This window comes from Ammospiza caudacuta, chromosome 1, assembly GCF_027887145.1.
Source record: "Ammospiza caudacuta isolate bAmmCau1 chromosome 1, bAmmCau1.pri, whole genome shotgun sequence".
NCBI classification, from domain to species: Eukaryota; Metazoa; Chordata; class Aves; order Passeriformes; family Passerellidae; genus Ammospiza; species Ammospiza caudacuta.
Window position 1 is genome coordinate 152,242,725 of NC_080593.1, and position 16,581 is coordinate 152,259,305.

At 39.6% G+C, this 16,581-nt stretch overlaps 1 protein-coding gene across 4 annotated transcripts in view; it reads right to left on the reverse strand.

The window, feature by feature from the left end:
* Positions 1-16,581, reverse strand: part of TSNARE1 (t-SNARE domain containing 1) — a 470,695-nt gene that overhangs the window by 36,344 nt on the left and 417,770 nt on the right. The gene's annotated exons all lie outside the window — the stretch shown is intronic.

Below are 16,581 nucleotides of genomic sequence, written 5' to 3' on the forward strand. Positions count from 1 at the left end.
ACTTGACAAAGGTAATCTGCCATACAGATGGCAATGGAATACATCTTGCATTGCAATCTTCAGCAATGAGAGATTTAGATTAGATAATAGGAAGAAATTCTTCCTTGTGAGGGTGGTGAGGCCCTGGCACAGAGTGCCCAGAGAAGCTGTGGATGCCCCATTCCTGGAAAATTCAGTGCCAGGTTGGATGGGACTTGGAGCAACCTGGGATAGTGGAAGGTGTCCCTACCTATGGGATGATACCATGAGATGATTTTGGCTTCCCTACAACCAAAACCATTTTATGATTCAATGATTTTTATTTTCTTTATTCTAAGTTATGTCTTTTAATCATTAAAAAATGATAAAGTGGGATTGACAGAAAGTAAAAACCTGTCGTCTCTCTAAATTCCTTTATGTCTTTATGTGAAATGGGAGAGATCCACATGTATTTTCTAAAGGTAGGGAAGATAAAAGGCCCTACAGAACATGTCCTGCACAGCTGCAACTATTTCAGAATATGCAGATGACCACCATGCAAACAAATTCTTGTTTGAGATCCCAGAGGCAGGAGAGAAGATATTAACAAAGCATAAATCTGTTTTCTTACATTCCAAGAAACAGCATTAAGATCTCACTAAATCTGAAGTGAGCCAGAAACTGATGTTCTTTTTCACAATAATGCTAGAAGTATTGATGAAATTCCTAATAAATAAGTAAAGCTGAGTTTTCCTAGTCACACATAAAGAAAAAAAAATCCAAAATCTTGGTGGAAATGTAATCAAAATTAATCTTTAATGTTCCAAGACCAAAATCCATAGCTTTTTCCACAGGAGAAGGAAGTCCTGTGCTGACTGCTCTGACAGAATAGGAAATATAAAACAAAAAAGACCAGTTAATATATGAGGACAAATGTTAAATGCTTCATCAGGCAGGAGCAAGGAATTATCTCTTAACAGAAATAGTTCAGCCCTCTTTGGTTTGTTCTTGTAGAACTGAACTAAATAGACTCTAAAAACAACCTTTTATTTTACAGTGCAATGCAACAGATGTTCTCTTTTTTCACCTCTGATGCCTTTTCAGAACAGGGCTGTGTAAAGATAACTTTTAAGAAATGGAACATCTAGTGCAGTAAAAATACCTTATCTGGGAATGCATTTTTTAAGAACAACACAGTCTATAGAAAGATTATAAGGGTATTTAAGTTTACATAGTTTTCACTGTTTCTTAGCGGAAAAAAAAACAAAACAGGGGGAACATTTTGGTAATACAAAAAAGAATCTGTTCTCACCCTTTCAAAATCTAAATTTTGTCCCTGTACAGTTTTATTTTTGAGTCACAAAATCCTGTTTCTCTGATAAACCCGTTTAAGAGATTAATTTCTTAAACTACTAAGAATTAATGACAGAATTTCAAAGCAGTCCTGACTTCAGCAGATGTATCATTGAGGAGTGTGTCCTCCCAATATTTGTGCCCCTGTGATTCTCTCACTCACAAGTTACTGATTACTCTCTCAACCTTCTACAAAATATGTCAGAAATTTCATAAAAAGGAAACAAAATCTGAAATAATTAGATTTGGTGGCAGTTGTGCAGTTTTCTGAAGGAGATGGCTGACTCCTAAGGAATTACTGGGGAGGAAAAGGTGATTACAGCAAATCTGAGCTCTTTGAGCCAACACATTGTGCTGGGCAAAAGGAACAAGGTAGAATAATTTCTGTGCATTCATGAATTTATTTAGATTATGCGGACTGAAGGGCATTGAAAATGCTGCCCTGGTTTCCTGTTGGCAGGCAGGACCATCCCAACACAATTAACTCCCAAATCCATTTAATAAATCCACAAATCACATATAAAAACAGCAGTAGGTCTCCCAGACATACATGGAGCCAAATACAAAGCACAAAATCCAAACAGAGCTAAGGGGATTTGGTAAAGGAAGTTCATGTCACTCACTATCTACTTGCTAATGAAATTTGTGACAAGCTGCAAACTTGATCACACCATTATTTGAGGATGTTTGGCTTGTCCAGGCAACAATGTTCCCAGTTTTCTCTAATTATCAGCACCTGAAATCAAAGAGTCTTGGAATGGCTGAGGTTGAAAGGGTTGATGTCAACAGGGAGCCTCTTGTGCTTCAGTTTGTGCCCATTTCATCTGATCCTGTCACTGGCAACCACTGCAATGAGCCTGGCTCAATCTTTAATCCCTCCCTTCCCATATTTTGGGAATTAATTAGATTCCTCTACAGCTTTTCTTCTCCAGACTGAGCAGTCCCAGCTCTGGAAGAGATTTTCCAGACCCTGATTCCTCTTTGTGGCCCTTTTGCTGGACTCTCTCCATTATGTCCATGCGTCCCTTGTACTGAAGAGCCCAGAACTGGGAACAGCACTTCAGGTGTGGCTTGGAAGAGCTGAGCAGAGGTAAAGATCACCTCCCTCACCTGGCAATACATCCAGTGCAGCTGAGGATTCCCTCTGCTGCTTTTGCAGCAAGGTCCTGCTGCTGGCCCCTGCTCATCTTCCTGTTCACCAGCACCTGCAGGACATTTTCCACAGAACTTTCCAGAGAGCTTTTTCATAACTGGTAGGACCATTATTTTTTTTAATTAAAAGCACCAACATTTCTCTTAAGGGCATCCAGACCTTGCTTAAAAAAGTAGGAAAGATGCAGAACTTGAGTTCCAGACTGGGCAGTAACACAAAGTGCTCAACCATGTGAGGACATCAAGCTGAGTGGGACAAGTCTTCAACCAAGGGGGAAAGACAATTTTAAAGGAGACAACAGGATGGTTGGTTCATGGATGTGGATCATTACCAATCAGAGAATCATGTTATAGAATTATGGAATGGCTTGGGTTGGAAGGGACCTCAAAGATCACTTAGTTCCACCCCTGGCTATGGGTTGGGGCACATTCCACCAGACCAAGTTTCTCCAAGTCCTGTTCCAACCTGGCCATGAACACTTCCAGGGATGGGGCAGCCACAGCTTCTCTGGATAACCTGTGCCAGGGCTTCACCACGCTCTGAATAAAGATTTTCTTCCAAAAATCTAATATAACCCTGCCCTCTGTCAGCTTAAAACCACTGCCCTTGTCCTGTCACTACAGGTCCTTGTCAAAAGTCTCTCTGCAGCCTTCCTGTAGGCTCCATTCAGGTACCTGAAGGTGAGAATAAAGTCACTCTGAAGCTGCCTTTTCTCCACTCAATCAAATAAAAAAAAAAAAAAAAAACATTTAATATATATATATATGTAAATATATATATATATATGTGTAAATATATATATATATTTATATATTTATATATATATGTATATATAAATACATATATTCACAACCCATTAATTTCCAGCAGTATGTTTGTAGTTTTGTTCTACCAGTTCAGGAAAATGCTGTTGACAAAGAATGCCACAGCTTCCTGCACTCATAGTGGGAAATGACATTGATAATTTGACATTATTCTTCCAGGACCCTGTTAATATTATATAAACTTTGATAAATTTTAAACTACAACTGTCTTGCCACAAGATTTAAAGGTTGCTTAGGGGGCATGAACTCCCCCCACAAACCACATCAAACTGATAAAAATAGGTTTTTAACTCAAGTAGTGCAATCTTTACTCAAAAATACATTGGTTCCAGTTTTAATACTGGCTGCATTAGCCCACAGGAGCCAGCAAGTCTCTCTGCTGGGTAAGGTACTTAGTCATTTGATGAAGACTGTTAAACTATTTAGCCATTACTAATAATACAATTTACCTTGCTATTAAGGTCATTATTATCAGTATTTATGTTGCTCCTGGAAGGTTGAATCAGACAATGCATTCACTAGCCTGGACTTCACCTGAAAACACAATAATTGCCTCCCATATGTTCTCCAAGCATCCTGCAGTGGATCAGAGTGGCCTTTCCCCATTCATGGAATTATTTCTATCACAATTTTGGCCTGGGTCAGCTACTCCTGCCTAGAAAACTTTCCTTTCCTAGAAAACTTGTAACTGTGGCTAAATGGTAGCAAGGACCAAGGACAATGGACTATTCCCTACATGGATACAGGAACTCTGCCAGCTGAGCCTTGACACTTTTTTCTGCAATGGATGTTGTAGGAGAGCTCAGCTCTTCCCAAACCAGCAGAACATGGGCAAGACAAACCAGATCTATTAATGTTATTGACCTCACTGCCATGTGATGGTGGCAGACACGTGGCTGGGATGTGTCTCAGGAGAGGCAACCTTGCTAAAAAGGCCTGGTAAAAACACCTGGCCTGATATCCTTTGTTTTACCTTTTTTTTTTTTTTTTCTTCCTCTTAAACAAAATCTGGATGCTTTTTGAAAGCTGGGACTGCTGAGCAGGACCCAGGTGAATTCACCTGAGCTGGTGCAGGGCACTCTTCTGCAAGCTGGCTGATCACAGCGATCCCACTGTGGGTGGCCCCTAAAAAGCTCCAGGGATACTTCAAAGGAAATGCATTGAGATGAGGGGAGGACAATGGGAAGGAATTTGCATTTTAAATATGACACTCACATGAATGAATAATAAGGGATTTGTAAGGCTGGCCACCAAGAATTAAAATCATAGGTGCTACAGTTAATTCTTCAGGCCTGTTTTCCAGTGATATTAACTCACAGTTGCTTCCAGCAGAGGCTTTAGGCAGCCAAAACGATTAAAGCAGCCCATCAGTTAAATACCAGACTACTCTGGGGAAGGTGGAGCCCAGAACTTAATCTCATGACACTTGAAACCTGTCTAATTGGCAGCCAGACTTCTCCAGTCAATTTTAGGAATGGTCTGTACATCTTAATTATATGAAAATTAGCATGAAGCAGTTTTCCTAGTATTCTTTTAAAATGGAAGAAATGGGGATTTTTTTTTTTTTTTTAATTTACACTAGATTTCTCTATTTTCAATACTTCATGTGTAGCAGGTGGTGATACACATCAGGAGTAACTCAGCTGCATCTCCTCTGTGCTTGGGCCCTACAGTTTTGTGAGAGAAATTGGAGAATAGAGCAGTACATTCATCCTTCATTAGTCCTGGCCTCATTATTGTGAGCAATTTAATGTCCTACAGGATTCAGAGTCATATCTCATTTACAGCCCCCCAAACATGAGCCTTCCAGCAAGAAAAGTCTCCTGTGACACTGAACATGCTGAGAAACCTCAGGGATGAGCACAGCACAGGACTCCCATCAGAATTAATTAATTATTAAAAAATAAACAGATAAATAAATAATTTGTTATTTATTCATCTCCCAGTCTCAAGCAACTCCTCCCCTCAGTGACCAAACTACATCTCAACAATGATCAGTTTGGAAAGGGACAGATTCCTTCTCTCCTGTCATCAGAGTAACAATTAAAATGTGGATTTATCATTAAATCAGATCTAACCAAGCACAGCTGGGTGCAAGAAATTCAGCTGACAGAGGATGGAGAAGATGATGCAGTTGAAATAACCATGTGGCAATAAAACAGGAGGAGTCAGGGTCCTGTGCTTTAAAGTCCTTTATTGTGGACTTTCAGTGTGATACTGGGAAAATTGCTAAACTGTGGGCTGCTGTTTCCTCAGTCACTAAAGCAGAGTTAATATCATGGGCTTTCAAAAGCATCTGGGGGTCTCCAGATGAGAAATTGTGCTGCACAGCAGACAGAATGCTTCTGCTTTTCATTATTGTTATTATTATAGGGAAAAAAAGGGACAAAACCAGGGTTGTTTCCTCCTCTGTAGTTTCCAGTATCATTTAGAAAGGAAAATAGAAAGCTATTTCTGGAATCATTCAAGGCATAAAATAAAAGCATAACTAGTATCTCACCTGAATATAAGAATTATTTTGAATTTTAGATTATTCAAAAAAAGAAAGAATTATCAGAAGACACAACACTCTGCTTCTGGTAGCTGAAGGCAAATTATATATGATGTCATTGAAGCTACATTTTCAAGGTAAATTTCAAAGAAAGAGGTCTGAAGAATAAACAAGAATTTAATTTTAGATATCTTATTCTAATATTTGCCTTATTTTTATCTTTCATATACAAAGGAGAAAAACCCCCTATTTTTCTGCAGAAGCACCACATTATTTTTGTGGAGTTCTGTCCATTTTGTTGAGCAGATTGTGCTATGAATCACATTACAGTAAAAAAAAGTCAGCAGTCCTAGCTCCAGGTACAGGCTTCCTGAATATGGAACTGGATTCTTTAAAATATTTAGGCATTCAGTAAAGATTAAGTCATTTTGGAAGGTACTAAAATGCTGCTCCTACTCTCTGGTTTTTTAGCAAAGCCAAAAAGAAATGAACACAAAGAGCTGGAACAGTTGGAATAAAGTAGGACAGAAATCTGAACTCCACACTGACATGTTGCAAGTTTTTGAGAACTATTTTGAAGCAATTAATAATTTTTGTTCACCTGATGTCCTATAACACCAGGGTTGTTATTTCCAATAGTTTGGAAATAACAATAAACCAAATATAAACTTTTGTTATTTGCGATTGAGCTGTCCCCTTGCCTACACCCATGACCAGTTTGTCCTACTCTGTATTTGTCCTCAGTTTTAGCCGTGGGCTCTTCCCAAACACATGGGATAAAGCTCCATGTACTTCTCCATCTTCACTGTCTATTGGAGTAAATTAGAGCAAGTAAACAGAAAAAGTTGAGTTAAACTCCATGGTGATTTTTTTTTTTTACCTTAGCAATGCTCTAATTGGCTTCTTTAAATGCTTCTTGTTCTTTTTTTTTTTTTTCCTCATATATTTCCTCAGTGTCCCTAAATGGGTCCCATCAAAAATCATGGTTGTGGACTGGATAGACTTCTGTCTTTAAATTCTCTTCTCCTTTCTCTTTCTCTTTCTCTTTCTCTTTCTCTTTCTCTTTCTCTTTCTCTTTCTCTTTCTCTTTCTCTTTCTCTTTCTCTTTCTCTTCCTCTTCCTCTTCCTCTTCCTCTTCCTCTTCCTCTTTCCTCTTTCCTCTTTCTCTTTCTTCCTCTTCCTCTTCCTCTTCCCTCCCCTTAATTTTCCTAAGGCCATTCACCCAGATCTGTGCAAAGCCATCAGGAAGGAGCAGGCAGCTCCCAAAGCTGTTTCATCATCTGAGATACCATCAAGAGAGGCGGGACTGCTCAGCCTCTATTTATAGCTACAATTTTGGCTGTTCAAAGAGTTCAGAGAGCTCACTGAGGCTGAAAAATCTAACTTTTAAATGGACAGGTTCAAGATGATGAATCTGACTTTCTTCAGTCTGCCTTTCCTTAGGAATCCTTACAGCTGGCTCACATGGGGATTTTTTTTCTTTTTTGCATGAAACGAGGTGTAAGAAAGAAAATTTGATGTTAAATATCAACACCTTCCTCATGCAGGGGTCACAATCAATATTTGTCCCAAAGACAGCAGTGGAATTATTAGCAGAGGTTGGTGGTGGGGGAATACATTTACACCTGAAATCCTTTAGATGGTGAAAAATACACTGGACTGGAAAATAATGAAACACTACTAAACCCAAACAAAATTATCAGCATGAAGACAAACGACCTACTGCAACCCAATAAAATCAATTCCCCAGCAGCCCCAATAGGTGGGACCAGTGTGCTTTAAAAACACACAGCAGAATTCCTGGTACCTACCCAGAAATGAGCAGCTCAAATTAATCCCCAAAGCACTTCTGCTGAAATCACCAGATTTATGCCACAGATATTTTCCCTTCACTTATCTAAATACATACTTTGTAAAGACTGGGGTGCAAATAAAATCTCTTTGAGCTTGAATGGTGAGAGCTTGGGAGCAACTGACAAAATTGAGCTTTTCTAACAGCCTCCAGCAAGTGACTTTAATCTCTTTACATCTCAGTTTTGCTGCCATTAAAACAAGAATATTGAAAGTTCTGCCCCTCAGAGGGGTGCTCGGAGTGTAAGCTGAGACCTGCTGGATGAAAGGCGTGCAGGGCTTTTATTTACATTTGTGTTACAGCATCTTCAGTTCAGCACACAGGTTTGTAAGAATGTGAGGCAAACAACACTTTTCAGCACTAAATGCTTCAATTTCTATTTATTCCAACAAAAAGAGTACCTGGATTCTCGCTGAATTACAGAACTGACAACCTGGGCTCACTTAATGCCAGCCTCCACAACGTCCTTTTATAAATCCATTTTTAATTTATTATTTTTTTTACACTTGGCTACATTGCAATTCTGCTGCCTCTTGCTCAGGAATCAAACCCTTGGTCTCAGCCTTTGCAAAACCTGATAGTGCATTTCTCATTATGTCCATAGTAATTTCAATTATTTTCCTTTGTCTAAGACTTCTGTTACGCTTTGGTGCCTGTGGACATTTTAAGTAACTACCTTTTTTATTAGCTGACGCAACACATGACAGATTATTCTGTCCAGTTCTTCTTCTTAAGTCCTTTTATCAGCCTAAGTCCTTATGTGACCTCTCTTAATGTTCCTGTATTATCTGTGAGGAATACTCAGTGATGTGACATAAAAACACACCTTTAGATCAGAGATTTACACCCATTTTTAGAAGAACTGACCTAAACGACCCAAATGATTGAAACAATTGGTTCAAACACCACTGTCCAAATCTGGGAAAGAGAAATGAGCACAAAAATGGGCTGATTTCCCATGGAAAGGGACAGGTCAAAATCGATATTTAAGCTGGGATTGTCACTTTTCCATCCAGTTCCTTATCAGTCATCAAATTGGTCCTTCAGTCCAAAGGAATGAAAATAAAATATAGGTTTTGTGCATTCTGGAACCTAATTGTTTGATTGTTTCTTGGGGTTTTCTTCTGTAGAAAAAGAAAGGCTGAAGTCCCTCAGCTGGAGTTGCTTTTCTTGCAGAAGTGTTTTCACTTTTGTCAATGTCTATGTCCCCAACAACATCACAGCAGTCAAATATTTAAAATCTGTGCAACCTGAAGGTTTCTCTATGAACTGACATTCTCAGGCAGAACACACCATTTTCCTTCTGCCCACGGGTCTTCCTAGGGGTCGATGACTCCAGGCCATTCCATTCCATTCCATTCCATTCCATTCCATTCCATTCCATTCCATTCCATTCCATTCCATTCTATTCCAATTATTCTATCCTCTCTCTTTGCTGAACATCACCACGCCTTTGAGAACCCTTACCACAAATCCTCTCCTTGCTGTCTCTCTGGAAATGACTCAAACACAGAAGTTTTAGGCACAAGCAACCACAGCTATTCCAAAATTTTTCCCAACTGAAGCTAAAAAAATCTCTACACCTCTTCCAGCAAATTCTGTGGAACATCTTAGCTTTTGCTCTCGTCCTCCTTAGCAGTGTGTAGAAATGTGGGTACCTCCAGTGTCAGAAACACAACTAAAAATGTATAAAAATGTCTTAGGACTACAAAAAAACCACACAGGACTCAGAGAAGACTCAGAATTAAGGAATATGAGATGCTACCCTAGACTGTGGAACTGCAGGATTTGCTCAAGTAACAAAGACGTAATTTAGCCCTGAGGCCAGCGAAATATTCTTGGTATTTTTAAAATCAGCAACACACCTGAGGCCCTAGAGGTCTGGCCTGAGCTAGAGCAAGGGCTGTGAATGGAGAATACACAAATGTTTATACTCAAGCATAATTTATTCTGCTTTCACTGGCATGGCAATTTTCCTGTCTCTACCACCATTACACTGAGTTTTCAACTCTTCTTCTCCCCCAAGAAAAGCAACAGCAAGCAAAGTTTGTGTCTGGAGAAAAATCCTCATTAGCACTCTGAAATAAGTTTGGTATATTGTGACATTTTCAAGAGATCTTCCTTCCTCTAGGATTCATTTCTCCAGGAATTTAAGGCAAAATGTACAGAAAAGAGACATCGTTTCCAATGAGTGACTCTTCTGTCAAAAGACAAAAGGATGAAATAACACATAAAATTTCCCCTAACCCTGAACAACCCCCTTAAAAATCAAAGCCTTCCCTTCCTTCTGACATAACATCCTCACTGAAAAACAGCCTCTTTGATGGAATTGTTTCTGCTGTCTCTGGTTCTGGATACTGTGAGTTAAAAAAGAAAATAATTCGGAAACTAATATTAAGTTCAGAACAAGTCTTAGTGATCTCACTAAATGCTAATTGAGTTTTAATGCTGTTTTCATTAACTTTGTGCCTTTTCATATAAAGCTGGAGGGCTACTCAGTGATAAGAGAGCCCCACCAATAGAGTCATATGAATGGATGCTAAATGTAAATTCTGGAAGCACTGGGCAATGCTCACAGCAGGGCTTTGACAGGATAAAGATTTTATGGAGTGTCACATCAGGACTTGAGGAGGCTGAATGTCAAGAGTAAAAGCAACAGCAGGAAGAAATGAAAGCAAGAAGGACTCTGAAGTGATGAGGGTGTTTTGTTGGGTTTTTTTTTTTTTGGTTGGAAACCACAATTAAAAAATTAACTTTCTACTGTAAGTAGCTAAAAACCCAAGAATAAGGAAGCTCATCTAAAGGAGATTAAAAATAAAAAATCAAAATCTGACAGAGAGCAAAACCCTGCCTTTCACTGAAAAGCCCAAGACAGGCTCACAGAATATTTCTGGCAGGCCTAAACTTTCCAAGCATGTTTCAGCAAGGGATTTGGTTCTCTGAGCGTAAAGCTTGGGCTGATTATTTTATGGCAGGGGTTGGATGAAGAACTCGTACTTAGGCTGGCAGGAGGAAGAATTCTCATGACCAGGAGAGTCTTACAAAACCAAAATGTCCCTGCATGGAACTACAGAGACCCCAGAACCCTTTCCAGTGCCTAAAGAGGCTCCAAGAGAGCTGGGGAGGATCTTTTCCAAGGGCATGGAGGGACAGGACTGGAGGGAATGGCTTCACATTGCCAGACAGCAGGTTTTGACTGAATACTAGGAAGAAATTCTTTACTGTGAGGGTGGTGAGGCACTGAAACCTCTCTGGAAGTGCTCAAGGCCAGGTTGGATGGGGCTTTGAGCAACCTGGTCTGGAGGAAGGAGTCCCTGCCCATGGTGGGAGGCTGGACCTGGATGGAGGTGGAAGGATGGAACATGGTGGGAGCTTTGAATGAGATATTCTCAAAGATCCCTTCAATTTCAGTTTCACATGGATGAGACAAGAAAAGTGGTACACTGCCCTGGAAGATGAAAATCTGCCCTGGAAGATGAAAATCTGCTTTCCTGGCTACTGCAACTTTTCTCCACTTGGTGCCTGTGTGCACCAAGATCTTACCGGGAAAAGGCATTACAGGGACTCACAGTGGGGTTTTCTGTTCCCATGGAAGTAAGCTCATTGACTTCCCTGGTGTTTAGACAAAAACAGCCCTCATGACCATTCATTATAAAAAAACACAAAAGAAAGAATGGCCACCTTTTTTGACTTAGAAAAAACCTTTCAAAGGGAAAGCATTCAGTGCTTATTCACAGAAATGGAGTGTAATCTTAAAGCCCTTTGTTTTGTATTGAAACAACTGAAACTAACAGTATCCAATTTGTATGATATTTCATGGTCCAAATGAAATGAAACTAAATTGGTTTTAGCAAAGAAAGTGATCATACAATCAGAATGGCATGGGTTGGAAGGGACCTTTAAGATCATCTCACTCCAACCCCCTGTCATGGGCAAGGATGTCACGCACTGGATCAGGGTGCTCAGAGCCCCATCCCACCTGACTCTGGACACTTCCAAGGATGGGGCAGCCACAGCTTCTCTGGGCAACCTGTTCCAGTGCTTTATCACCCTCTGAGCAGAGAATTTCTTCTGAACATGTCATCTAAATGTGCTCTCTTTCAGTTTATAACCACCTTCCCTTGTCCTGTCACTGTACAAAAAAAGTCACCATCCCTTCTTTTTATCAGCACCTTTAAGGTACTGGAGGGTGCTCTAAGATTTTCCCAGAACCTTTTCCTCTCCAGGCTGAACAACGCCAAATCTGTCTGTCTGACATAGATATGAACAGAAAAACACATATATACACACACAGATTCATGCACATAATACTTAATCCTGTTAGTACTTTTCCCTTCAGCTCCAAGAAAATGGAAGGGAAAGCTGGCTGTGTGTTAACCTCTTGCCCTTTCATTCCACTTCATAACTGGAGCTATCTCTACTTTTATCCTTGACTGTAATAATTTCTGTGAGTTTTTTCCATCCACCAAGTTTAGGATTTTTGTTAGTTGCTGATAACCCCAGATTCCAGGTTTATGTGTGTGTGCATATACGTCTGTGTGTGCTCTAGCAAAAAAAATGAATGTTGAGTTCACCTAAAAAACAGAAAATTGAACTGAAATTGCCACACCAAAATGGCACCAGATGTACTAAAATTCAGTATATCCACAATTTTAGAGAAGAAATCCCAAGGCCATGGCCTTTCCTCACCCACATTTTTCAACAATTGTATGAGACTCAAATTTCACTTTATCCCTGTGAGAATGAAGGACAGGAATGGCTCTGCCTTTGGGTACTCCTGAATTCTGTCACATTGGTTCCTTTAATCCCACAGGAGTGAAGGAGAACAGTTTAGGGCTCTGCACAATATTGTTTCTAGCTTTATATTTATAGGGTTAAATGAGAAATCAGACCTAGATCTTGCCTTAAACCCTGAGTAAGTATTTGAACCACATTCTGCCATAAGCCAGGAGGGTATGAGGCATGCAGGAGAGGTCACTATTTAATCTGTTTTGTAGTTGCTTCACTGTCCCAAAATTGTAAATCACTGCTGAGACAGACATTAAAGAGGCACAGTCCCATTGCTTGATGGCAAATACAGGAAGGAGAGGCAGTGCACTCAAATTCTGGTCTTTTCATCAATAAATATTTAAGTATTCATTGAAAGTGGAGAAGATGCAAGGAAAAGAAATTGATTTCTCCCTCTCTCTCCCATGTCTGAGCTGGTGTGAGTTCCCTTTACCAGACTGAGCATCATTCTGTCTCTGAGATAATTTGATTTAAGGTAGAGTTGCTCTTCAGTTTCTCTTCAGATCAAAATCAAGAATGCATTAGAGATGGAGAACCTTCCCTGGTGATCTCTTGGAAAACCTGAGCCATGAAAAATCTGCCTCTCTCTGGCAGATATCAAACCCAGATGAGCCATGGATGAGGAACCCGCTGTCTCAGCCAGATACTGAGCAAAAGGCACAAGGAAACTCTGTTTTCCATATAACAGCTCATTACAAACCACAAAACAATAAATATTTAACTCAAATCCAGACTGGAAAATTGCCTCTCCAATTATCTCTGGAAAACTGGTGAGTTTAACTGCATGTGAAGCTACTGTGATATTCTTTGTTTATATTAAACAATAAACTATAGCAGCCCTTTTTGACCCAAGAAAAACACAGATGTAAATTAATACATGCCCAGCTCAAGATCAGAATTTGCTACTGCCCAGAAAAACTGTTGATTAAAAGCCACAACTAAGTAGTTCACAGTAAATACAGTGGAAAATTATCCAAGACCAAAGAAGAAAATCAGAAACTATTGCTAGCAGTAGATGGCAGAGAAACATTAAAAAAAAAAAAAGAAGCAAAACTAGCTATTAAAATATATTTTGTACTGATAAAATTAGTCTTAATGAACTATAAAATAAATAAGCCTTAATGAACTATAGCAGCCACTTGCAATTATTTCTGTACTAATAAGCTGGGAAAATACATTTGCCATATACTGGTCATTAACAAGATATTCCTTGAAATATGTAATTCAGTAAAGGAGAAGTTGTTACAAATTAAAGGGATTCCAGGAAATTTTTGTGCCTATTACTCCACAGAAATATTTGAGTGTCAGAAGAGAAGATTTTCTAGGCCAGTGAATGCCCAAATTTGTTCAACAAGCTGAAATGGAGGTTTTATAGCCACTCTCTTGCATTACATTTCTTCTCTATTGTCTTTTCAATACTGTGCTCTGGAAAAATGTAAATAAACATTGGTCATTGGGATCTGCCTTGTAAGAACATTTAATAGGAGTCCTTAATTGCATGTTGTAAACATAGTACAAATGGCAGTTGTAAAACTGAGAACAATTTTGTTCCAAATAATCAACAAGAATGCCTCTTCATAGAGCAAACTCTTACCAGGCATAGTGCTATACATCAAAAAAACCCCAAAACAAAACAAAAACAAAATAAAAAAACAGAAACACCAATCCTTGCAGGAATTGAAGCAGAGGAAATTCCATTTTTGGCTAAAGAAAGAAACTCTTGTCCATTGGAAAGGATTTTATGAAAAAGCAGATGCCTTGAAAATATTCTACAGATGATTCAGATTTTTTATTTTTTTCTTGAGAGGAGGCAGACAATGGAAAGGGATCAAATGATTGCTGTTCAATGAGTTAGTGCTTGTCAGCTGAGAGGCAGCAATGGCTGGGATGTTACTCTTGGCAAGTTTTGATGACGTGACATCCGGACTAATGCATTTCACCCTGCACTCTCAGCAGGCTGTGCATGGACAGCCAGGCAGTTCTGCTAACGAGAGGTAATTCAATCAACATCAGAAATTGCTAATTGAAGTCATCTCCCTCCACTCCAACTCGCTCTGTTTCAGTGACAAGGAGCTTTGCCCACTTTCTGGGCCGGGAGGATGAGATCCATGTGAGGTGCACAGCTGGAAATGTGGTGGCTCTTTGGACAAGACCCACAAATGCAGAGATTTCTGGTGGCCTATTTGTGAGAGGAATTAAATGGTTTATGGGCTATGCAGCAACACTGTAATGTGAAAAAAAAATCCCATTTCAGTGTCAAAATATGGCTGTTGAGGAATTAAGAACCTATCAAAGCTCAAGCAACGTCCATACCAAACTCAAAAGTAAAAAAGCCTTTTCTCCAGAAGTTTCTTAGGAAACAAAGACTAAAGTCAAAAGTCTCCTTTTCCAGATACACCTCAAAAGCCTATTTTAGGAGCTGAAGAACATTTTGTAAATGAGTGATCCTTGTGAAGCAGATTTCAACTGCTTGTAAAGCCTGATGAAGCTACAAGGAATATTTCAGAAAATTCACTGAGTAGGATGGAATTATAATTCTCTTTTTAAAGTTGGTTTGAAGAATCTCACATCAGAGAGATGATTGCAATTAGGAGGTCACGATCTACATGTTGAATATATGATATATTCATATATCATATTCTTTGATATATTACTAAAATGTGGACATTTCTAGTTCTGCTTGAGGAGGAGGAGAGCTACCAAGGACATGGTTACCACTACATGAGAAAGAACACAGTAAAGTGGGAATTTAAGAATTTTTATCTTATTTTTTTATTTTTACAATTTTTATAACTTTATATTTTTTATTTCCTAAGAAGAAAAGGAGGCCACCAAAACAGCATTGAAGGAGCTCTGATTTCACTCTCAGTTTGAAAGGATAAATCCCAGATCATCGTGGTGGCTTGGAAAGAGTCGCATGGCTCCAAAGGAGAATTTAACAACCTGCAGCACATCATGGGATAAGGCCATGTCCCAAAAAAAAGGTTTACCACCTCCAGGGCTTCAGAGGAAATGGCTGGGACAAAGGACAACAATTCAAAGAGTACATTTAATTACTTGCAGTGATTTTCCTCTGACACTAAAACACTTTCCAACTTGTTGAACATCCTTAGACAGCACTCGAATTTTGGAACTGAAGAAACAGAACAATCTTCCCATCTACCTCACTCTGAGAGTCACAACACCAGACACACTGTCCTCTCCAGCACCTTTCTTCATGAAGAGATAATAACAGATTTATTGCCTTTCTAAGAGTCTGCCCTGCTGGAACATGAGATTTTCCAGCTAAACTGACAAAATATTTATTCTTTAACAGACTTTTACCAAAGAAAACTTCCTGGGCTGATTTCCAGGTTTTCTTCCATAAAACACTGATCCAAAATTACCTTGCTGTGACACCACCACCAAGGATAACAGTACAGTAACACTTTCAAGGAGCTTGGATAACAATAGGAATCAAGTCCTGTCATGTAGGGAATGGCTCTGATGAACTCTTTGCTGCCCTATTCCCAAGAAAACCTCTGAGACTTTGTGGTGGGTTGACCAGGTGATCACCAAGCTGCTCTGTCTCTCCCCTCCTCAGCAGGATTCCAGTGGTGTAGGTTGGAAAAAATAAGATGAAGCAAATAAACACATTTGGACAAGGTAAAGGAAGTTTAACAAGGCAGAAGTAAAGGCTGCACATGGAAGCAAAAGAAAATGGGAGATTTATTCTCTACTTTCCACCTACAGGCAATGTCCAGCCAGTTGAGATAACTGGAATGATGATAAAACACTTAGAATTTGTGGGTTTTTCTTGGATCAATACATGCTAGAACAGAATTGGCCACCCCTGATCCCCCAAACACCAAACTCTGCACCCAGTGGCAGCAACATCACCCACGTCCCCACCACATCCAGGACAAGAGGAATTGCTCTCCACAGAAGAATACACTGCTTTAGCTTTATCAGAAAGAACCTCACACCTTCCCATGCTGACTTCACTGCAAGTCCACTCACTCCACAGTCCGTGGCACCAGGATGAATGAGGGACTCCCTTGTGCTGATCTTTGCTCTTGGCCCTCACTACAGCACAAGCTTGCTGCATTTTTGGGGCTCAATGAGACAGATAATTCCAGCATTGCCAACTGAAAATATCAGCTGAGAGTGCTGCAGCGATGTG